The sequence below is a fragment of the Octopus bimaculoides genome, chromosome 14 (assembly GCF_046866305.1).
Source record: "Octopus bimaculoides isolate indiv1 chromosome 14, ASM4686630v1, whole genome shotgun sequence".
NCBI lineage: Eukaryota > Metazoa > Mollusca > Cephalopoda > Octopoda > Octopodidae > Octopus > Octopus bimaculoides.
The window spans coordinates 192,663-219,561 of NC_142941.1; the positions used below are offsets into that span (position 1 = coordinate 192,663).

Genomic DNA, 26,899 nt, shown 5'->3' on the forward strand with positions numbered 1-26,899 from the left:
CGGACACAGCTTTGTCATAATAAGCTGAATAAATTTACTAAGGTGCTTATTATCTGTATTACGGAACCAGTCGATTGCTGAAAAACTATTATTTCATAACTGAAGAGAAGTGGTCTGTCATACATTCAAAATGATCGAATTGGAAGTCATTTTACTTACTGCACCTTTCCACAAAGTATTAACCTATATTTTCTGCTGGCAAAGTATAACTGTGTGTGTGTGTGTGTGTATGTGTGTGTACAAATATATGCACGGAGAAGAGAGTGGGGTGGGGAGAGATAAAATAGGTAAGCCTGTTTGTGCGATCAAAGGAGACCATCATTTATAAAGAATTCAAGGTTAATAGCAGAGTTGCTTGAATTGAGTCGATATTTCCTTACAAAAGCTGGCGTTTGCTTCAGTTATCCATCTTCTTCAGGAGTAAGTAAAGGTTACTAAATTAATATAAGTTACACAATTGTTTTCAAAATATAAATTTGTCTTACATTAAGAAGTAGAAAAATAAAAGAAACACAGTTAATGACAAACGGTTGGTGAGAGTGATCAGATTAATAAATGATGGATTCTGTCTGAGACAATAAGGTGTCGGATCGGACAACATGTAAAGATGATAATGACTGAAGGGGATGAGTGAGGGATTGAGATTCTATTCGTTACAATCATATAATAGAGTTGCTATCCACTCCACTTACAGTAGTCACCATGTCTGTTAGTCACCGATGTACACGTGCTAGGGTGAACGTTAGTTTAGTGTACTTAGCAATTTGTCGTAAATTAATCAATGAAGGATTGAGCAGAACGTACGGGAAATTTTGTTTCAGATTAGAGAGAACTTTTTCGAGCAATTTTCTCATGGTGCAGCAGACCCCGAAGGGGAGAAGTGGTCAAACAATGGGTAAATTTGACGAGTTGTATCAGCGTTTCATATGGAGAACATTTCCTGAGGACATTCCTAAATCTAAACGACCTTCAATAACAACGAACGACAATCCCATTGTAAAATTTCGTGTTGTGATCTCTCAAAAGAGTTGCCTGAATGTCTGAGAAGTTTTCAAAAAAGAAGGCGCAAGTTCGTGCCATACCACTTAGAAATAAGACAACAATGTATTATGTTACTGTAAAATTTGTGCCACGTCTGCGGACAGACGACCACAAGCAGAATGAAATCTCAGCCAGTCAGAATTTGTTTGATCGTTGAAATGCTGGTGTAAACTTTCTGAAAAGTGTCAAAAACAGGCCCCGGAACATGCTTGTATGGCTACGATGTCAATAGAAAAATAATAATAGTCGCCATATTGGGACTGATAATCGTTGTTGCATCAAGAAACACGTTAAAGTCGCTAAAATATGAAGGCGATGTGACTCGTCTTTTTGATTGAAAAGGCATCGTTTATCATGAGTTTGTTCCTTGGAACGACTAATAAAGGCTTTTAGTTGGCTGTCCTGAAGTATTTAAGAAAGATAAGAGACAAGGAAGAGGCCTGAGGCATGGATAAACAGAATCTAGATCTGACACCACAACAATAATCTTCACCCGTCACTTTTTGGAACCGCATCAAATGGCTACCGTTTCCAAAAATTTCTTATAAGAGGGGATAAACTACAGAAGCCAACATGTTCAATGTTCCGATTGATATATAACTCAATAAAAAGGACAACGAGTTTTGCGAAATGAGAATTGACGATCATCAAACATACAGGGCAGTAGTGAAGAACAAATCGACCCCGGGACTTATTCTTTGTAAGCCTAGTACTTATTCTCTCGATCTCTTTTGTCGAACCGCTAAGTTACGGGGACGTAAACACACTAACATCGGTTGTCAAGCGATGGTAGGGGAACAAACCCAGACACTCAAACACATACATATATACGACGGGCTTCTTTCAGTTCCCGTCTACAAAATCCACTCACAAGGCTTTGGTCAGCACGAGGCTATAATAGAAGACACTTGCCCAAAGTGCCACACAGTGGGACTGAACCCGGAACCATGTGGTTGGTAAGCAAGCTTCTTACCACACAACCACTCCTACGCCTACATTATATGTGTGTGTGTGTGTGTGTGTGTGTGTGTGTGTGTGTGTGTGTGTGTATCCTTATTTATACTATATATATATATATATATAAGGTTCATCCAAGGCTGGGACTACGGGCCATACGTCCCCTGCCCAATTAAGGATCACAACATATAGGTACATTGCAGCATAATTTCTTTTCCTCAACAGGCCCTGCCCTGTTTAACATTGTCTCAAAACTGATCAATGAGGAAAAGGATCCCATCACCTTTAAACGGAATCTGGACATATTTCTTCAGGGAATACCACATAAGCTACCCATACCTGGATACAACTCACTCAACAAGAACTCCCTACTTGAATGGACCATAAACAAAACTTGACTTAAAAAGGATTTAGATAATCCTACCAGGTGGTGCTATTAAGTTAGACATGGCCTGGACCAATATTTGGTCGAAACATATCTAAGTTTATATATATCTATTTATTATATATGTATATAATAAATAAGGGTATCCAAGAGATACCACCATGCTTGAAATAGCAGTCAAAACCTGACTGTAAAACCACATCAGGTATCCAATACAGCACAAGGCGAGAAGACAAAAGACAAATAAACGAGTAATAGTTTACTAGTTTGTCTTTCGCAGTATACTTGCGTCTGTACTGCTTTTATTGGTGTCTATAGTAGTATACTGGTTTTTGTTGTACAGTGAAGGTGTCTGCGGTGGCATGACGGTGGCTTTAGAAGTGTTGTTGATTCGGTAGTAGTGTGGTGGTTATTCGTCAGCATCATTATAACTCTGTCTTAATGACCAGCACATCTGTATGATAAAATATGACACTAATGTATGGCATATTAGAAACTGGATCTGTTAAATATCGATATAATCACATAAAGCCATGCTTCACATTGTGGCGCCATCTAACGACAAGTAATAAATATTAATCGACTTTTCAATAAGTAAAAAAGAAGCGTTGTTGACATACAAAATTAGTAGTTCATTAAATGTCCATTTTTTTTCGCTCCCGTTTATAATTAAATCGAAAATTCTAACGAACAAGAAATGGCGCCTCAGATATCAGTAGAAGAAGAGAACAGTGGGATATTTCAATTTTAAAACCTATACATTATATATTTAAAATAGTATTGAAACATCTACAGAGTATCTGTAGGAAAATCTACAACTGTGTGTGTGTGTGTGTGTGTGTGTGTGTGTGATGTATATAGATAGATATTTACATTATCTAACACAATACTGGTACGCATGCTTAAACGAATCTATGTGGACACGAATAGCTGACGCAGAATACTCGCATGCGCGCGCACACAAATTTTCATCTAATATACTATTGTAGAAGTTTCAGAATAATTTACATATGGATGGATGGATGAATACATGCATGCAAATGTGTGCGTGAATACATATATATACATATAAATATACATATATATATATATATATATATATATATTTCTAGTATTTGATGAAAATTATTGAAATTGTTGACTCTTGGGGGGGGGGGGCGTTAAGTTGAAAGGAAAGTCTTGTCGTATTTTCGACAAGATCACTTTGAGGATCCTTTTTCAATACTAATGGTGAAATTCGCATAAATTTTCACATTCTGTTGGGGTTTTCTTTATCTTCCTTTGCAGATTACTTTATAACACAATAGTCAAACTCTTATTGATTTTACCCTTTGGAAATGGGTTTCGATTAGAAGCACATTAGACATTGCATGCTATATGAATTCAAAAGGGGATCTTCAGCAATGGAAGTGGTAAGAAATATTCATTCTATCGATGGAAATTAAGCTTTAAATGTTTGGACATGCCAATGATGGTTGACCGATTTCGACCGGAAAATCTTTTCTCTTGCAGATTCCTCTCGATCTGTCAATATCGTAGTAATGGGAAATTCAAAACAAACTAAACGGGATTAGCAAAACACTTCAGTCCTGCATTGATCATACAACACCTTCATGAACTAGGGACAATATCTAAACACGGTCTCAGGATAATCAAAGAGTTGCCCTCTGCTCATCATTGACGAGTAGATCTGCTACCTATCCTTTTCTGGGTAGAATCATCAACTCAACAAAACAACGGCTGGACTCCATCAGATTTAAATTATCCAAGACACCTTATCATGAAGGCCCCTCTACGAAGAATTGGGTAACAAAGAATATATATATATATATATATATATAATTATGTTTATTTCTTCTATCTTAATGAATAAAAATTCTTCTGATAGAATAAATGGGTTAATAGAAACCAATGTAGCAAAGAACACAAAATAACTGTGGTTAGCTCCTGTTTTTAAGGCAGGAACTCCTTGACATTTTGGGTATTTGAGTATATTTAAGAGTTTAAGGATTGGAGAAAACGCATGTTATAATTGCATACTTTATTCCTACATATGTTTCAAAGGATTACAACCTGTGTGATCCATAGGGATCTTTGATATTAAAATTGTAACCTTCTCATCAGGGAAAGCATGGGAATCATCTTAAACGTAAGACATTGTGACCGATTATGAAAACAATAGATGGATTAGGTTATGACTTGATTCATTTGAAAAAAACCCTTAGAGAATTGGACGCTGCCGGATAGTGTGTTGGACAACACATACCAATCAATGTGTAAGAGCGTACATGCATACATAAATACACATACACAAACACACACATATACATGCATACTGATACACACACACACATATACATACATATATGCGCATATACACATACATACACATTTGCTCCCGTATATACATATGTATACATATATATATATACACATATATACACACACACACATATATACATATACATACACACTCTCATACGTCCACATTTATACATATGCACATACGTACCCACGCATATACAAATATACACATGTGTGCGTGTCCCCATATACACACATGTATCCATCTACATATACACACATGTATAAATAAAAAATATATTCATGCACATACACATAGCTATACATCTACGCCTATTACCTAATCAAATAAACAGATGAGAAGGTTACAATTTTAATATCAAAGGTCCCTATGGATCACACAGGTTGTAATCCTTTGAAACATATGTAGGAATAAAGTATGCAATTATAACATGCGTTTTCTCCAATCCTTAAACTCTTAAATATATATATATATATATATATATATATATATATATATATAGTCTCTTGGTTTATACGGTAGTTGGTTGGACGTCTTCACTTTACCGCATTCTTTGTTTTCTGCTTTATAAGTAATATTATATAAAAATGTTACTTCGTCATTTTACCGTTCCTTTCAGTACTTTTTTTAAAATTTGACTTCTTCGATAATGAGGTAAATCACATGCCTAAGTAGCACCCACGTTAGCTTTGTTTATGTATTTGTATATTTATTTATTTATATTTACGAGATTGTATGATAATTCTATTTTTCAAACAAAAAATGGGCAAACATCAATTTCTCTAGGAATAGGAAGTGAAATATCAAATCAATTTCAAACTGGAAAGAATTGGAAATAAACTACAAAGCAGTTTGATATAAACAATGCAATTATTATAACAGAGGAAATTAATAAGAAAACAGAAGCAGTTCAAAAGAAATGTCATAGATTCGTAGTAACATGGAAACAATGGACAAAGCAGTAATATTTTGGATAGAAGAGAAAACCAAAAAAAGTATTGCTTAGAGACGGATTTGCTAATTTTTAATTAAGTCAATACGATATAGTTATCTAAAATTATTGACGAAGCACTTTGAGACAAATATTTTATGCTGATAATACCGGTCTATTCCGGAAGAAAATGGCAAAGAGAACAAAGAGAAAAACCGGTAAGAAGATTCAAAGTTTCTAAAGATAAAATCCTTTTTTTTTTATTTTATACTGTAATGCATTAAGTTTTTGAAGCCATTATTAAATTTTAGGGTTCATAATATATGTGTAATGAGAAAATAGAATAAAAGCATCCAACAATTTAAAAGTCTGTAAGTAAAACAAATCATAGATCAATGTTAGAAAACTGATTTTATGAAACTTTGTCCCTGAAACAAAAATTTATACAAAAAATATTGGCTTCAAAATTCTGTTAGTATGAAACTTTGTCCCTGAAACAAAAATTTATACAAAAAATATTGGCTTCAAAATTCTGTTAGTAATTGATAACGCTTTATCACATCCCTGGGTTTTGGAAACCCCTGGGTTAATGTCACGTCCTCACAATCCAATAATGTACTACTTATTCATCTATCAGACTAAAATATAGGTTGCAATTTTAAGACAAATTATGTTAGATATTAATACGAAAAAATATTGGATGAGGCAGAAGATAACGAACAGGGAGGAACAGAAAGTATCATATATTCAGGATTGTGAGAAGTTAATTGCAATAAGTCGTGAAATAAAAAATAAACCTACCTGAACAAAATGTTGGAAGACCATTTTCTTCTGAGAAGTTGTGAAGCATGGTGAGGCTGAAAGAAAGAGACAAAATCTAAACTCAGAGTTAATAAATATCGCCTGTTTATTAGGAAGTAAAGGAGTGGCTGCGTTAGTTGTCGGAAAAAATAACAGGATTATTCGTGAAACAGAAATTGAATGAAGAAACTTTAGTTTCCATTGGTACCATAATTTCAAATAAGGGGAGTGTGAATTTGATACTAACAAAACAGACCCACTAAATACTGCAGAAATAGTAAAAGAGGATTCATAAACAACAGGACATCGGGAAACATACTCCGTTAAAAATGATTCTGATAAAGAACACAATGAGAAATCTGAAGAGAAAGTAAGGTGTTCTATTAGCGACATACGAAAACCTTTACAATGATTTCAAAAACGGTTAGGTAGCCGAAAATTTCAGAAATTATGATAGGGCCGGGTAGTTGGAAGAAGCAAGAAATAACAGTAATGGTCCTGGCGAATTTCAGCCATTGAAATGAAAAGGAAAGAACAACTGTTTTAATATTTTCAAGTTCAAACGACAATCAATAAAATGAACATTACATAGTAAAGTTGTGGAAATAAACTGACAGATTATTTAACCTGGAGTAATTTTAAGCGATGCCATGAATAGGGCCTTCAAATACTTCAATGGCCCATGGCAACTTCACTATTTCCATGTTATTTTATCGTTCTCTGTTTTGTCGAACTACGAAGTTAACGATTAAAGAGACACAACGTAAACACAGCAGTTCGTATAACATTAACAGGTATTCATACAAACACAAATAAACACACGCACACACATATACATGTGTGTGTGTGTATAAATGTAAGATCCAGGGATCGAGGTGTAGGAAGAAAGTTAGCTTCAAGCAAACCATAGTGAATATAAAAAAAAACAACTTTCAGGAACAATAGCAGTTTATTGAGACAGAAGATTGTGGATTTTTCTATTCTTTATCAAAGAACGATGAACTGAAAAAAGTTCATTTTATATTCCTCGGTAGGTAACCAGGGTTCCTAATTGTGTGAAAAAGAATACAAGAATTACAGAATGGAGTATGGGAAATCTGGGCTGCATATGTTTCATAGTGAGTGGAACCTCCGAAGTATTAAAATCCAAGTGAGGTGTATAACACCAGCTACTCTTCAGGCCAAGGATATCTTGATTAGATTAAAGGTTGCATTGTCACAAGGAGGTACATGTTGACGCAGAGAGGATTCAATCAGAATGTGAAGGGCACATTATGTGAGGGGTATATAAACGAGGGGAGAAATAACAGAAAGGAAGAAAGAAGTAAATAAATAAATAAAATAAAATATAAGGGTGTGAGAGAAAGGAGGAATTGGACGGGTCGGTGGTAGATAATATAGTAGTTTTAACTTAATCATAGAATTCAATAGTGGGATTGGTATTTGAAGAGGAAAAATTGGAGGAGAGAGGGTGGGGAAATATTTTTGGTCTTGGGGGGAAAAAGTATATATGAATAAAGCATGGTAGGGTTGGGGGTTTAAGCACGGCTCGTGGTTTATGGTCAAAAGGCATAAATTGGTACAAGAAGAAAAATAAAAACGAATGAAATGGTGAAGGTGTATGTAGGCGTATGTATTTGTACGTTTACGGGTGGAGGGATAGGAGGGGAGGGAGTAGAAATATAAGGAGAGAAGAATATTTTAGGTAGTGAGTAAAAACACGGATAGAAAATTGGAATTGACGATGAAGGAATTAAAAAGGGAGAAAAAAATATTGTTGCTTTAATAGGCAGTGGTAGTGAGGGTGGATGAGTGGGGAAAAGAATATATGAGAGTTATGGGGAGACCAGATCCGGCGGGGCGGGTTGCAAGTATTTGTGCTTCGAAAATAGATTCAGTGCCCGATGTTTACAGGTGAATATTATACTGCTACGTTCATTGAGACAGTCCGTGGATTGCAAAATAGCCATGACCTCGGCTATGCAGAGATCACACTTATTATTATATCTTCTGTAGGGTATGGCATGGGTGATCATTTGAGAGTGTAAGGAGTTGAGTCAAGCGTTCGTTTATTGATAAGTTGAGATAACGATGCGCTGTTAGATTTTGTATGGGATTTGAAGCTAGAGTAGTGATTGCTCACTCTAGCTTTGACGGCGATACTACAGGAGTCACTGTGGATATTGTGCACTTAAAAAACAGGAGGTTGGATGTCTGCAGCTGCATAAGTTTGTAAGGGGTGCTCCGGATGAGCTTGTGGCGGTATTGTTATTTAGTGAGGAATCATATATATATATATATATATATACGCACACATATGTAATACACACACTCATATAGTAAAGACACATATATACACACATATATATTCACTCACGTATACCAACATGTGTATGTATTGTTTAGTCCCTCTTCAATAAATAATGAAAGTATTTCCCTTGATTAATTCGAGTTGAGAGAAATAGAAGCGAACTTTCCTTAAAATAACATCCTATCACCTGCGGTAAGATTAAATTTGTAAAAAGGCAAGATGGTCATGGAATGGCTATGATTTGCTAAATTAGGGCCAACTTAGTGTTAAACAACAACCTCATTAAAAGACATGAAGTTACACTCCACGAGGCATCAAGTTGATGTTGTATGTGCAATGATGACACGGTACTGAAATGCTTTTGGCAGGCAAACTAAACCATTTGAGGTTAGTCGTCAAAAGGCACAGTCTTGTGTCAATCCAAGCAACTCAACACTCACTCTGGTTCATTGAGTGCACAGTAGCAGCCGTCACACCAACAGTGTTAGCAAGTGCTGCCGAACGGCAGAAGTTCAGATTATCCACTGCACCCAGCAGTTAGAATCTCATTTCTTAATGAAAGCAAGACTGGGCCCAGTGAGTGAGGCTAGCTTTATGCAATTCGCCTTCGTCCAATTCATCATTCTATGAATGGAGGAACAAGAGATACAATGCCACTAATAAGCTTTCATCTCTACAAAATTACTTAGTCGGGTGTATCATCATCATCATCACCACCACAGCAATGATCATTAGCATCCTCCGCCAAATCGTCATCATCAATATCATCATCAAACTCAGTGTATTTTATCGACGACCCCCCCCCCTCTTCACATTCAGCTGGAAATGTTGCAGGAATATCACAATTTTGTTCGTGAACGGCATAAAACATCACAAGAAGGAACTCCTTCCAATCAGTTGTCATTAATGTCAGAGCAGTTGTTGCTGTTGTTGTTGTTCCTATTCCGTCCTTGTTATGAAAGTGTAATCAGTAAACATCAGCGACAGCCAAGGGCAGTGCCCTTAAAAACCTAGCGTCTCATAAATGGAGTCTAGATTTACGGGGGACCATCTATCATCACAGTGACAATCGCGGGTGGCTCCACCATAAACTCCATCACTTTCATCACCAACGATGCTTGGCTTCCTTCCCACATACTTCTCTCAAGTACATTTCCTACTTTCAATGTTCTTTAACAACAACAACAACAAAACACTATATTAGCAATCCACACATCACAATCGTCTCACACACAGACACACACACACGAACTGGGTGTGGAAAATACCGCACCCTGAAAAACAAAAAAATGTTGATAACATCAGCAACAACAACAACAGTATCAGGATTTCGCTTGCGCCCTACATTGCACGTAAAGCCCCATAAAACGTCTTGAGCCAGACCCGCCAACATCACAGATACTCTATCACCACACATTCTTTGGTTTTATATTTATGTCAAATACTTTTTTGTCTGTGAGTGTTTATATATATATATATATATATATATATATATATATATATATTTGTTAGATAAACATATGAATACATTTATAAGGACATATATATATATGTCTATGTTGAGGGTGGGAGAGGTGTTATTTATCAGAAACTAAAAGAATTTCAAAGTAAATGGAATAAGTGATTTAAAAGTAATTGAATATTGGGAAATAATAATCTGTCTGGACGTCCATTTTCAGCTGAATCCGTTCTGTAGTCACGTCTTCGAACGTGGTTGACGTGGGATTGGCTACGAAATAATAAGCAAATCTCATACAAATCTCAAGCGAAAGGCAATAACAAAAAACAAGCCACAGCAATAAAGATATTTTTATGAAGGGGTCTACACAGCCACCATTTCAGTGATATAGAATACTTCACAACGGAATGGGTGTAAAGGAATGTGGTGGGTGGGGCGAGGAATACAAAATAAGTAATAAGAAACTACTCGGTTGCACTTGGATCATGTTTTACAGTCGTTTTATAGAGTTCGGTTTTATTTATTGTTGTTCTTGCGGGGTTTTTTTAATCACATTTACTTAAGTGTTGGTTACTTAAAGAAATACTAAATGCATTTTCATGACAATAGTAGACAGAGTTAGATTTGTCAAACAGATGCACAGGACAAGTGTACCGTACCAATCGTTAAAAGCTAATGCTTATCTTTTATTTCGTATCATTATTCTGTGAGAATATTCGCTTCATTGAGAACATGTGGAAAATACAGTAACCAATCTATAACACATTATAAGTCAGACGGAATCATGCTTGCAATGTTACTCAGCCAAACTGGTGTATAATGGGAAAATACTATAAATTAGGTTTTCCTTGAAATGTAAATACGAACGGAATGAAACAAATTTCGCGTAAATCGGATAAGTGGTTGTGAAGATATTAGGGGGTTTCGGAATAGTGAAAACTGTGCATAATGGGAAAAGTCTCCGAAATTAACTAAATCCTGAAAGGGAAGTAACTCTTACCTTTCGATTAGACAGTGACTTGACAACGGAAAAATACGATTTGCTTTTTTACAGTAAATGTAAGTTGTTTGTACAATAAGTATTTATATTTTAGCTTTCTTTAAACAGACAATATTTTAATGTTTTTTAAAAATTATTTTGAAGTTAATATTATTACAAAAAATATTTTTGACACATTTAAAAAAATCATAAAGTGAAAATGACTTTAAAAATACGGTAAATATTTTGTAAAAGACCAGTTTTTAAACTAGGTGTGAAATAATTTTTTCCATGGGCTTTTTTCGAGTGCATTCAACGTATCTTACCTCCAAAGATTTGGCTGCTATTTCTAGCACTCTCTGCTACCACGTTTTCAGCTATTTGTGGAAAAGGACCCGAAATACCTGTTACATAGTAGCAGGGCGTGCAAGAAATAGCAGCCAAATCTTCCTTTTTCCGAGGAAAGCCGCTTACGCGTGATTTGAATGTCACATTCGTTGAAAGTATGCAAAATAAGCTGGAAAAGAAAAAAAGAGAAAACATGAAACAAAACTCAGTTGATGGGAAACTCAGACTTCCCCGGTGACCCAACGGGTCACGGGGAGCCTAGTGAAGAAAACAACCACACTACAACACTGCACTGTCATTCTACCCCTTCTATTTCTTTATACACACACACATACACATACATACACACACATATATATGATTGTCGTCGTTGACGAGGCAGGTTTATTCGGATTCGCATCACCCAAATCCGCCATCTGCCTCTATCTTCCATATTATGTGACACCCAGCGTCACCTGTTGACTGATCAACGTATGTCATTGTAGTTTGACCAATACGACTACAGCTATTCCCATCTCCTCTTCCTTACTATTCCAGCATTGGCCACCACAGTGAACTTTTCTTTCTGTGACAGCGTCTGGTATATCAGGTAGATTATTGTAGAATCTTTATTTCGTGTAGGATCCTTTCCAGGATGGACACACACACACACACACACACACACACACACACACACACACACACACAGGCGTACGGTAACACATGTGTACGTGCGTAAATACACGTATTGTATACACACCTACGCAGAAACACACATATGTACAATTATGCATGCACACGTACACGATAGTATATACGCACAGATACATTCATATATATAGACACGCACATATATATAAACATACATACACATGAATGCATACACACACACACGCATAAATAGTATAACTTGTTGAATCAGTTTGGGAACAGGGGGGACGAAACTGCCAAGATGAAAGTATCATACGAATGAATTTGATGGATTGGTTTTATGGATGGGTAGATATGCACGTGTGGATGTGTGTGTGTGTGTGTGTGTGTGTGTGTGTGTGTGTGTGTGTGTGTGTGTGTGTGTGTGTGTGTGTGTGTGTGTGTGTGTGTATTTATATAGGAAAATAATGAATACAAGATGATTGCATACATATATACGTGTACGTTTTTTAGCTATCGTTGTTTGGTTAATGCATTTTTCCTTTATATATATATACATATATATATATATACACACACACACACACACACATATATGTTTACACAGTGCACGCACACACATACATGTACACACATGTGTACGTGGATTTATATAGAGGAATAGAAATTACTTTATGATGTTATATATACACATGAAGTTGGTATGTATCATTTCATTCGTCTATATACGTTTTTATGTAAAGATCTGAGAGGGCCCTTATGAACAGTAGTGGTCCCTAAAACAGTGCCTTGCAGAACACGGCTCACTATTTGCGTGTCATTGGAGGTGGCCCCATTGGCTACTACCACCTGACTTCTATCCTCCAGAAAGTCATGAAGCCATTCTCCCAATTTTCCAACTATGCCGTGATCACACAGTTTGTGACATATCATACGTTTGTTCCCCACCACCGCCACCACCATCGTCCCCGTAACTTAGCGTTTCAGCAAATGTGACCGTTAGAATAATTACTAGACTTACAAAGTATAAGTCCTGGAGTCGATTTATCCGACGAAAGGCGGTGCTCCAGCATGGCTGCAGTCAAGTGACCGAATCATATAAAAGACTACACAGACACACACACATACATGCATCTAAATATATATATATATATATATATATATATATATATATATATATATATATCTTTAAAACAAACTCGATAGAGAAGCGCGAATGGAAGAGAAGAAATGGGAAAAAGAGAGAGAGAGAGAGAGCGAAGGAAAGAGCGGGTGGGATAGGTCTTCAGTTTCTGTCAGTTTTACTTGTACGGTTTGGGGTTGTAAACTTTTGTCGAACAAGTTTCTCTGTGTTTTGCGATAAGAAACGTAAGCTTTGTGATAAGAGAAACAAGAGCTAAAAGAAGTGGGGAGGTATTCACTGGAGAATGTTCACTTCAACATTTCTCTTCACACCTGATTAAGGAAATCCAGATACACCATTCCCCCAGTACTGTTGACCTTTCTGTGCCGAAAAAACTAGCAAATATTCGGAAAAAATTGCATTTTCACACTGTTTTCACTCTATATGGTTTAGGGGTGGGCAGGAGATGAGATTGTTCTCGCCAATAATAATAATTATTGTTCAATGTTGTTAGTTATCAGTCAGGGGTGTTGCCGTGGCATCATAAAAGAAGAGTTATTTTCCTAAAGCTTTCAACAATGATATAAGGTTAATAGAAGCATTGAGGTGGGACAGAAGAGGAGGTGCAGTTAAGAATAGAGGATTTTGTCACTCTAACATGGGAAAATGAAGTCATTACTCTCAGAGTTAAATGAACGAATGGAAAGAGCTTCATTTTCAGTCTTAACTGATCAAATTTAAACACGGTGTGTGAAGTGGGGGGGGGGTAATATTTTCATCGCTTCTCTTGTTTCACTGATATTCTTTTGCTTACTGGATGATGTATTCCGTGGTAGACTTAATCCATCGTTTGGTATAACATAAGCATCACCTGACACTTTACTACTATTAGCATAGTCATCTTTACAAACCAAGTCTCTGAGCCGAGGAAACATTCTTCCAGGACTTCCATCAATCATAGAACCCCTAAAAAGGGGCATAGGGTCATGTCCGGTGTCCAGCCTTCTCTGACTAAGCCATACACACACACACATCGCAAAATGTAAACCTATTTTGAATGCTTCCACCACAGATGAAACTACTACAAGAATTTAGAACAATTCCAACAACCACAACAGGTCACTTTTAGACAATTTGACCATCAAAGATTACAGGAACAATCTACTGTGTCACAACACTCCTGTACTTTTCTTTTCTGTAAATTTCAACTATATATATATATATATATATATATATATATATATATATATATATATACATATATATATGTGTGTGTGTGTGTGTGTGTGTGGCGGAGGGACAGGGGAGAAAGAAGGAAGATGACATGTGCGGACTGCAGTCGCTATGGCAAGCACTCTGCTTCATGTAGTTCTTTCCTGTTGTTAATAGCTGTTTTCAATTTGTTTTGAAGGAGGCCTTATAAACAACAATCCACGCATGTCACCTTCCTTCTTCCTCTCCTGTCACTTCTCCACCTCCACACACACATCTGAGCAACAAAGTTTTTCCAGCCACCGCTTTTCCGAATGTCATGAAGAAGGGGTCTTCACCCCGAAATATAAAAATACAAGCTAAAACTGCAACTTTGTTCTGTTTTCCTTTTCATTTTATTTCATCGTTTACTTTGCACCTTCTTGCATTGTTTCGGCTTTACACAACTACACAAACATACACACATATATATATCTATATATACATATACATACATACATACATATATATATATATATATATATATATATATATATATATATATAATGCATAAGTGGATACGAGTATGTACATGCGTGTAAATATATAGAGGGGCACACACGTGTATACTCACATGCACAAACACATCACGCATATCTATGTATATATACACGCATACATGTATATATTTATATACACAAACATTACGCATATATATATATATATATATATACATACGCACAAACAAACAAGTATATACCTATACATACGTATGCACTTATATGCGCGTATACATAACGCATATATAGACATATGTGTGTGAGTATGTGTGTGTGTGTGTGTTTATATACATTCATATACATATAGATACACACTTAGGTGTATATAGGTTTGCTCGTACTTCTGATGACAAATAAGTGTATTTGAAGATGTATATGTGCTTGTATATATGTTTGTATATATGTTTGTATGTATATGCATGCGGTTGTACGTGTATGTATGTATGTATGCGGTTGGGTGGGTAGATGTGTTTGTGTTTTAGAAAGTTCATATGATTTATATTCATGTTTAATGATGGATAAATATGTTTATATATTATTTCATCCGTTATTTGATTAAGGTGCGTGTGAGTGGTGGTGAGAGGGGCGTACGAAGAGTGGCATAATATATATGTGTGTGTTCATGTGTGTGTGTGAGAGTGATGGGGAATGGAGGAGTAAAGGTGTCGATGAGTATAGAGATGGGGGACTCGTGATGGATTTTGATAAAATATTCACAGCAAGATCTTTTGAAGTTTAAAGAGCGAGCAATGATGATGATGATGCGAGGTGGAAGATGGTTGAGGGTAGTTGTAATGGAGTTATAGATGTAGAGTCGGGTGGAGAGTTTGCGGGCTGTAATTCTAAATATTATCAAACCGTATAACGACCTTATCACTACCAATGCTAGTAAATCACGGAAAATGATCGCTATCGTTAAATCCATATACAACACACGCATAGTGTGTGTGTGTGTGTGTGTGTGTGTGTGTGTGTGTGTGTGTGTGTGTGTGTGTGTGTGCATGCATATTGTGTATGTACGTATGAAGTTATGTAATTGTAGATCTGTTGATATCTATGTGTGAGTATAGGTCAAAAACAATTGGTTGAGAAAAATCTCCAAAGTCAAGTGCGAAACGTCGGAGAAAGGATTTAGTTTTGATTTCTTCGCGTAGCAAAGTCTGAAATCAGTGAAGTGGTAGCAAGAGAATGAAGTTCGGTGGTGAAAAGAGAATAAAGAAAGGAGAAAAAAAGGGGGCCGCAATATTGATCAATGTAAGGGAGAGAAAATCAGTTATAAATGAAAGACTTCGTCAACAATTTCATACAATTACATAATTTTGCTGATACTATGAAATAGTTTAGTGCGAGTAAACATAGTTTTAAGCAAATTATATATATATATGTATATATATATATATATGTACGTATATATATATATAATATATATGTACGTATATATATATATATAATATATATGTACGTATATATATATATATAATATATATGTACGTATATATATATATATAATATATATGTACGTATATATATATATATAATATATATGTACGTATATATATATATAATATATATGTACGTATATATATATATATAATATATATGTACGTATATATATAATATATATATATATATATATATATATATATATATATATATATGTACGTATATATATATATATATGTACGTATATATATATATTTATTTATTTATGTGTTTCAGCCAAGTGGCTGCGGTCATGCTGGTGCACCACCGTGATTTTCACGTTCCTTGCATGGCTCTTCTCCCCCACCTGACATGGTCCAATCAAGAGTTTTGATGGCACATCTGGTGTATAAGAGAATTTGACACAGCTGCCCTAAACTGCGTCTCATTACGAGCCATTGGTTCGTCTGGTATCGTGGAGAGGAAAGCGTCAAGTTTTGTCTTGAAGACCTCCGCATCCATGTCTTGCATGTCTCTCAAATGTTTTGGCAGGGCATTGAAGAGCTGAGGTCCTCTGAAACCGAGGCTGCTGCAGTATCTCGTTCTTATGTGAGATGCAGTGGACGGTACCTTTGGCACCATGCAGTGGCGACCCGTGCGGGCATTCCTGTAGTACTTGATACCAAAGTTTGGCACCAGTCCTTCCAGTATTTTCCATATGTATATTATTACATACCTCTCCCGCCTGCGCTCCAGGGAGTAGAGACCTAGTGCCTTCAGTCGCTCCCCGTAGTTCATCTGTTGGACTGTGGCGAACTTTTTTGTATAGTGCCGCTGAATTGCCTCGAGTTCTGCTGTCCGCTTAACACTGTGTGGTGACCACAACTGAGAGCAATAGTCTAGGCGGCTCAGAACAAATGTCTTCCATAGAATCAACATGACTTTTTGATCCCTTGTACGGAAAGTCCTCAGTATCCACCCCGCCAGTTGTCTGCACCTTGCTGTCAACTTGACAATGTGCATGTGAAATGATGCATCACTACACATGTTGATGCCCAGATCTCTCACTGTTTGTGGTTCTGGGATTGCAGTACCTCCAGGCCCTGTGTATGCCAGTTGGGAGGTACTTGTGGTCTTGTAGCGCAGTACTTGAAATTTTTTTGCATTGAACTGCATATTATTTTGCTCTGCCCACTCATATATTGCATTTAGGTCATTCTGCAGGCTTACAATATCATCAGGATTCTTTATTGCCTGAGATATCTTTGTGTCATCAGCATAGCTCGTGACAGTGGCTCTCCGCGTGACCGTGGGCATGTCCAGAAGGGCCACTATGAACAGTAGTGGCCCCAGAACAGTTCCCTGTGGAACACCGCTCAATATTTGTGTTTCCCTAGATAGTTCTCCATTGGCTGCAACTGTCTGACTTCTACCATTCAGGAAGTCATGCAGCCACTCTCCTAATTTACCAGCTATGCCAAGGTTTCGCAGCTTGTGACATATCAAGCCATGATCAACTTTGTTGTATATATATATATATATATATATATATATATATATATACCGGCCATGATGAAATACCACAAGGTATAGAAAATACGTATTCGCCTTTATATATTTATATATTTAATCCTTTATATTGAACACTCAATATTTCATATATTCAATAAGACATATTCCATATATTCAATAAGACATTCAATACTTCATTTCATTGTACCATCCATCTTTTTTTATATTATATATTCCATATTCTATATCCCACATAAATTTTACAAGAATATAAATAAAAAACATAAAAAACGGACAGAGTTGGAACTCTTTTAAATAAAATAATATATTCCTCTATACACGATCATACAAAACCCTTTTTTTGTATTTATTTTTACTCACACACGCACACACACACACACACACACACACACACACACACACACACATATATATATATATGTGTGTGTGTGTATGTGTGTGTATATGTTTTTGTGTTTTTGTTTGTACCCCCCAACATCGCTTGACAACCGATGTTGGTGTGTTTACGTCCCCGTAACTTAGCGGTTCGGCAAAAGAGACCGATAGAATAAGTACTAGGCTTACAAAGAATAAATCTTGGGGTCGATTTGATCGACTAAAGGCAGTGCTCCAGCATGGCCGCAGTCAAATGAGTGAAACAAGTAAAAGAGTACATTTACTCACATATAAATTTACAATAACGAATATTAGGTTACCGCCTGGTAACTCTTACAGGAGGAATTCAAGTCAACTTCAAGAGACATAATTTACCCTACGTTCAACTGGTGCCTTTGAAATGGTTCCGACCCCCAAGGAACCTTTGACCACTCAGAAGGATGCAGAGGTGGTGTACGACCTGGAGTCATGAGCTGGATATGACCTGAGCCTCCTTCCTTAGAGTGTAAGGAATTATGGGTCGAAACCCCTGCAAAAGAGGGGTGGAACTTCATATACATACATACACATTATATACTTATATACATATTACACATATAATATATACATACACACAAGGCGGCGAGGAGCTGGCAGAACCGTTGGCACGCAACCGGGCGAAATGCTTCGCAGTATTTCGTCTGACTGTGTTCTGAGTTCAAATTCCACCGAGGTCGACTTTGCCTTTCATCCTTTCGGAGTCGATAAATTAAGTATGAGTTGCGTACTGAAGTCGATCTAATCGACTGCCCCCCCCCTCCCCCAAAATTTCGAGCCTTGTGCCTAGAGTAGAAAAGAACATACACATACACAATTATTTTGTAATTGAATGCCACAAATGTAAAATGTGTTTCGTTCCCTGCTGGAGTTTGTTGAAGAATTAATTAGTTTGAAATGTTTCTTCTTTCTCGGTGTATCACGAGCGATGATGAAGAAGAAGAAAAACGGAAAAGAGGAAAGGAAAAAGTAATAAAAATGAAGAAATAGGAAGAGTTATTTTTTTTATGAAAAACAATTATACAGTGTTTGGTGGTGGTGGGGGGGGTGTTGAAGCTTGGCAAGAGAGAAAATAAGTTGATAGTTTAAAAAATAAACAGTGGATTCCATTATTTATGAGAAGAGCGAGATAAACTTAGAGCAGCTAATTCTGAAATAAAATTGACAGTGATTAAAAATAAGCAGTGCTTAAAAATAGGGGATATCACATGGCGAATATATATATATACATATATACAATGTGAAACAGTAAGAAAAAAGAAACTTTATTGGAATACTGGAAGTTCGTTGATGTAAGAGTATAAGCAGGTGAGCCTACTACAAAGTAAATAAATATGGTGCATGGAGTATGTAGCTAGGCGGTGGAAGTTATGGCGAATTAGTAATAAAAACATAAATATAAGTTTCCAAACTGATTTAGAGAGTTTATGTTTCTAATAATTGCATGAACTCGTGTCTACCGTTGTCTGTTACAAGTCCATGTGTCGAGCAGAGATATCGCAAAACTGAATTAATGCAACTGAATTTTGGAGTCAGCATTTTGCGCCAAAAGTACATTAAACTTTACTGTTTTACAGTTTGGGAAGAGTGAAGATACAACGATTATACTTTACATTTAAGGACAACACAAGTGCGATTACACACACACACACACACACACATATATATATATATATATATATATATATATATATATATATATATATATATATATATATATATATATATATATACACACACACACACACACATATATATATATAGAAGTCATACATTGGTGACACTTCTAGGAGTATCAATGATAGGTTCAAAGAACACCAGGAGATGCAGTAAATAACATTGTTGGAGTTGCAGGTCGGACGATGATGAGTGCCAGCGAGGATGGTGGTGTTGGAGAAGTAGGGGGCAGGTGCGACAGCATGGGCGAGAGTAGGGGAAGGAGCCAGGCTTGGAGTTGTGGACCAGGAGGTCACGAAGGTTTGGGGGGTATATATATATATATATATATATATATATATATATATATATATATATATATATATATATATATGTATGTATGTATGTATGTATATAGATAGATAGATAGACAGAAAGATAAATGCGCACCTGTATACATAATTATACTAATGTCATTAATGTGTGAACATTTTTTAAAGCAAACATATATTCATATTTTTCTTGATGCAAATAAATATGTGTATGTGTGTATATATACACACAGATAATGAAAAGGAAGGAAGGAAATTCTAGTGCGCATGCGTGTCATTTCACATTTTTTTTCAGGTTGTCAGTGGCTACCAGGCTGATAACTGTTGGGGTGAACTCATTAATCATAGTTTCAAACAGATGTCTCATCAGCAGGATGTCGGCTTTGAACTCCTGATTAGCTGTCTGTTTAGTATGGCTCTGATCTTTTGAACCTCGCTGATTCCATGTCGAGATTCCACATTTCAATCTTGTGATTGCAGCTTTCCTATTTCAAATCTCCGCTGTTTACTGTTTGACTCCATACTGGGAACGAAATGCATTTTCTCTCTCTGGTTCTCGACTTTATCCTTCTTAATTATGTATCATAATTTATTTTCTTCGTTACAGGATTCCAACTACATAATGATTTTTATTTTCTCAATGTATCTCACAGTCAGAATTACAAAAGTTGCAAAAGACGTCTTTTGCATTCTCTGGGATGCATCATCAGTGATAATACAGGAATGGTTTGGCATTTTGAATCATTCGACCTCAAATCTGCTCGCCCAGCTGATCCAGTCGGGGTCGATCAGGCTTCTGCTTGCATCTCACTGCAACGATCATGAGCAACCAGAGAAACTGCGACTGCTAATGCCTCATGCTATAAATACTATGCGCCCTCATACGCGAGGGAAATTACAAACGTGATCCCGGTCTGTCGTAGCAACAACCACCATCCCTGAAACCGAGGTTTCATAATCAACACTGAAGGTAAAGAGATTTTAACGAATGAACGATTTCAATTTCCCGGTTTATTCCGATGCGAAGGAGCTAAATTCATTTGCCAAGACGTGGCCCATGATGACTCCCCGCTCCCAGCGTTGTCAGAAATCTCTGCCTTAAGCTGACCATTCTCGGAGGGTGTAGTCGAGCAATTCACCCTTCAGCACTTATTCTGGTATTTATCAGTCACTTCTGCTGAACAGCTAAGTTATGGGGTTGGGGCGCAAACACTAATAGATATATGATGGACTTCCACATAGTTTCCGTCTGCCAGATTCACTCACAAGGCACTAGTCGGCCTGGGGCTATTGTTGAAGGCACTTGCTCAAGATGGATTGAACCCAAAACTTCGTGCTTGCAAAGCGAACTTCATAACCACGCAGCCTGTATCAATGCTTTTTTTTTTTTTACCAAAGATAATCAAATATGGCGTTCAACTTCAGATATTATTTATTGTTTAGAGATGTTTCTCTGATTCGACGTGGGATTAGTGAAAGTCGAAAACTCACAAAAAGTCCGAAAACAACCCCAGCCCTTCACCGACACACCTTCATTTACATCTAATTAACACATACATACAACTACATGTCACACACACAACACCGTACACTGCACCACCACCACCACCTCCCTAATGTAAATTTATGCTATTTTTGATACTTGCAATTAGTTCGTTTCATACTAATTATGTGAATTACAAATGTCCAAAATTGCAACTCTTGCTAAAAGTCAAAATTTTTATGATTTAACAACCGGGAGATGATTAGGTTTCGCTGACGAGAATTAATAAGGCCGAAACATATTCATATATTTCATTAAGTTCTCTGTGAAACATAAGCTATTATCCTAATCATAATAATAATTTGTTTATAAACTTCTTTAAATGACCTCTCCTTTTTTCTTTGACGCTCACTAAGAATTGCCGTTAAGTTTGTCATTCCGCATATCAACATCCCGCTGATTTCTTCCCATCCATACCATTAAGCCTCTTGACTTATTTCTCTTCGCTTATCAATTTTGTACCACTAACACTCTAGTTAGGCGGATGCATATTCGTGTTTCTGTGGGCTTATCTCTCCAGACCGGTTATCAAATTACATTCAAACCACGTTGAGATGTCTCGTTATCATCTAATCGGACCAGATAAAAACAAAATAACTTTAAGGTTGTCCGGCGTGTTTATGAAGAATATTCCTATTGCAAGACGTGTGTGTGTGTGTGTGTTTGCGTGAGTTATATATAATGCGCATGTGTTCTATAATCAAAATTGCACGTAATATATGCACAGACATACACGTACGTGTGTGTGTGTGTGTGTGTATTTTACTGTTGAACTGTACAAAACAACCAATTTTTATTGCTATAATGTTCGTATACTAATGACCATCTGTTCAATTACATGGTCATGGGCTAATAACAATGGTCTATGGCAACATCATTAATATTGACGTTCAAACCACTTCAGTTCTTCTACTTAAGATATCAAGTAAAGAAAGCAACAGGTTTTTGTTGGAAACGTTGATAATTTGTCTCCAGAGATACAGGAGAGAAACACTCTTCTACTTGATCGCAGAAATAACTGCCAAAACATTCCTAAATCAACCACTGCCGTGTTAAAAACAATGAATGATATCTCAAACTACATTGAATAATAATGCAGTATCAGAAATAAGCTGGATGGCCATACTGGAACGGTTTGAATTATTGGTAGGAACGAGCAAAACAATATTTACAAAATACTGACTTTCGTACAACTCCCCACCCCCCCCGTACTGAGTGAAGAGAATCCGTTTTTAGCCAGAAACGCTGATATTTCCTCATCCCTCAGAGCACAGTCCTTGGGTAGAGTGTCCTCAGTTGACCAATGTCTTGTAGATGGGGCATCGTGTTGAGGGTTTAAGTCGAACAAATCGACACCACGAAATCTTTTTTAAGTCTGATACTTAACCTATTGCTCTCCAAACCGAACCGTTAAGTTACGGGGATGTAAGCAAACCAACACCGGTTGTCAAGTGGAGGGACGAACAAGCACACGCATATACTCACGACAGACTTCCACACAGTTTTCGTCTACCGAATTCACTCACAAGGTACTGGTCGGCCCAGGGCTACAGAAGATACTTAGCTAAGATGCCGCACAGAGGGACTGAACCCGAAACCACGTAGTTGCATAGCCATGTCTGTGTGTGTGTATAATATTAATAAAAGTTTGACTCTCACACACACACACAAACACACACACATATATATATATATATATATATATATATATACACGCGCGCGCATATTCATACGCTCATATTATACTTTTACATACATCGACATTGAGTCACTCATAATTAGATGTGTGTGTGTGTGTATACATATACACAGAAATGTACGCGTGTATATAGGAATGTCAGTTTTTTTTTTGTTTTGTTAATCAGTCACAGATCGAATCACACTCTCTTATCCAATTTAAAATATTTATTTTAATTATTTTATATAATTGAAACTATTTTAAAAGCAGATTTAATCGGAGAGAGGGGTGTAATCTAAGATGGTGGTGCAGAGGGCGGGGGAGACTGACAGTAAGGTTTTTAATGGTGGGAGGAGGGCGTGGTTGCGTTTATCGTTAGCTTTCAGTGTTGAGCTTCCCACGTTCGAACTAAATCTGAAAATAATGAGATTTGTTTTTGTTAAACGAAAATAGAAAAGAAGATAAATAGAAAAACGAGAGATAAACTAAGGAAGCGTTAAAATACTAAAACAACAATAACAATAACAATAACAATAATAATAATAATAATAAAAGTCCACTAATGTCTTAAATGTATAAAATATAAAAGAAAACTATAAGATAGAATGTAAAAGAAAATGAAGTGAAAAACTATTTGAAAAAAATTGAAGAAAAGAAGATCGAAAAGTGAAGAAGTCAAAAAATAATGACAGCAAAAACTGGGAATGGATTTTTGTTGCATTTCGCCAACTGAAATCTTTTGAGCAAATAAGTGGAACACACTCGAGCTGCTTACTTATTATTTGTTATTGTCTTTTGGATTGTTCCCCCCACCCCTCATCCTTCGCCCTGGTGGCAAATAAAAGAAAACGTTGCTGTTGTTGTTACTGCTGCTGCTGCTGTAATGTTGCTCTGCCAACCCCAACCCCCTCCCTTCATCCTTCCCACCTCCCCAGTTGTTTTCATTTCCCAAAACTCTCAATGCAAAACTAACAGGTTTCAAGATTGTATTCCACTGACATAATTAATGGTCCGCACCACACACACACACACACACACACACACACACACACACACACACACACACATACAAGTATGACTATCTTTTCACACACATTTCATTCCTTCCAACCCAGTTTTCTCTGTTATTATTTTCATGGTTTCTGTCGCTCAGTTGGACCAGTTTCTTTCTTTCTTCCTTTCCTTCCTTCTTGTTTCTCCCCCTCTCTCTCTCTCTCTCTCTCTCTCTGTCCTGTCCCCTCCTTCCCATTCCATTATCCCCTCACTTGACAGCAAGATGGAAAAGACAAAAGCTGAATTAAATGTGAAATTTGAAGATTTAATTGCATTAAAAAAAATCCATCATCATTGTCATCATCATCGGCGACAACAACAACAGAAATCAGATGAGCAACTACAACAACACGGATAAAATAGAAAACTGCTGCGGTTGCCTTAATTACTGGTATAAGATGAAGTGGGGGAGAAAGTAACAGAATGGCATTGTGGGTAGGGTTGATAATAGGGGACTAGTGAAGAATTGATGTCAATGAATGAGAAAAGAAGATTATGTTTTAGAGGAGAGGGTGTGAAGTTAGAGGGGAGGGGACTGAATAGAAAGTAGAGGAATTAAAGACTGAGCAAGATTGAAGATTGATGACTAAAGACAATATACTGGAGGAATCTGGGAAGTGAAGATTGGGGACATAATGTTTTCTAATTTAGGAAACTTTGACGGGAGGGGTTAGCCGATTCCATCACGCCCGGTGCTTCACTGGTACTTATTGTGTGTAAAGTTGACTTTAGCGGGATTTGAATTCAGTAAGAGTCTGAATAAATAAATCTTTTCTCTATTCCTCATTGAGGATTTATATAGAAAGATCGGGGGCAGCACAGGACAAAAGTAGTGGGATTTAATGGTGTCAAAAAATGTAATAACAATAAAAATTATAACAAATAAATTACCAAAAGAGTTTCCAAGGGCTACTCGTGGAAACCCTACAAAAACCACAACCCCCCTGACCTCTAGGGCAAGTTCCCTCTCCACCTCGTCTAATCTCGATCTAGCAGCCTGTAAAGTTTATCCAGAACTGGCTGCGCCCCTCGGTAGCACTGCCAGGCAAGGGATTTCTGGAATTTATATCCATAGGCCCAGGCCCGAAAGTTCTCCGAAACAGACCCGTTAGATGATCTTCATCGACGCCCAGAATTTCCCTGAGAACGTCGTCGCATTTTCCTCCACTAGTTCTCTATAGAACGCAAGAGTGGAACTGCCACCGGCCGTATTGCCCGCCGAGCAGAGGGCAGTGAGCGCTCGACGGCACTCGAGGTGCCAAGCGCCCCTCCTCGGTCTACGCCTAATCCACGATTGCAGCTCAGTCAGAGACAAGCTGTGGAAAAGGCTTTCTTACAAACAGTGACCACACCTTCTCACCGTCCAGGAAACTCTGGAGATGCCGCAACCTCAGCGCATGTCTGAACATCAGTAACCACGGCATGCCCAACCCTCCATTCAGCGGCTTTTGACAGCAGATGGAGCGCCTGACCCATGGAATGCGCCCCTTCCACAGAAAGTGGAAGAGTAAGCACACCAGCTTGGTCAAGCAGCAAACGGGGCAAGGGACGACGGTCAAGCGGTAATAAATGATGGATGTACACATTCGCTACCTCCGCTCGACCTTTCAGGGACAGCTTCCTCTCGGCCCTTTTCTGGGTGACATTCGCTACCCTGCTCGTCACCTCGTCCCAGTTTTTCTACACCTGCAAGTCTGACCAAACCAGATTCCGAGCAACTTAACAGGACCGTCTGTCCAGCGCCCCACCACGCTGTTGGACGGCGTGGACTTGCCTCTCCAGGTGCCGAGTTGCAAGTCCTCTGACTTTTCCGCGTTAATTTTGGCACCTGAAACCGCTTCATATTCCTGTAGTGTTTCGCCAATCAGGTCTATATGCCTGTGGCTCGACACTATGACGGTGACATCATCAGCGTAAGTAGACACACTTCATCCACATCCTAGATCACGTGGGACACCCCTCAAAGCTTCCAACTTCCGCAGTAATGGCTCAAGAGTCAGTACATTGAGAAAGGAGGAAAGAGGGCATCCTTGACGGACCGATTGCAAGATACTGAATGGCTCCGACAGGTGACTATTCACCCGAACAAACCGAGCAGATGCCGCTGTACGAAGCAGTGATCCAACCACGGAAGATTGGACTGAAACCGGCTGCACTAAGGACAGCTGCCAACTATTGACGGTCGACCCTATCAAAGGTTTTAGATTGATTTAAATTGATCAGGGGCCC

General features: G+C 37.4%; 1 long non-coding RNA gene across 8 annotated transcripts in view; it reads right to left on the reverse strand.

Annotated features, from left to right (window-relative positions):
• The window catches only part of LOC149132554 (uncharacterized), a 299,591-nt gene that overhangs the window by 186,867 nt on the left and 85,825 nt on the right, over window positions 1–26,899 (reverse strand). For 5 of the 8 annotated variants that reach the window (XR_016244134.1, XR_016244135.1, XR_016244139.1 and 2 more), the window contains one exon: window positions 6,442–6,497. This is a non-coding gene — a long non-coding RNA (uncharacterized LOC149132554). Of the gene's footprint in view, window positions 1–2,708; window positions 2,838–6,441; window positions 6,498–23,674; window positions 24,032–26,899 lie in introns of those variants that run through there. The other 3 variants (XR_016244136.1, XR_016244140.1, XR_016244141.1) reach the window with 2 other exon arrangements.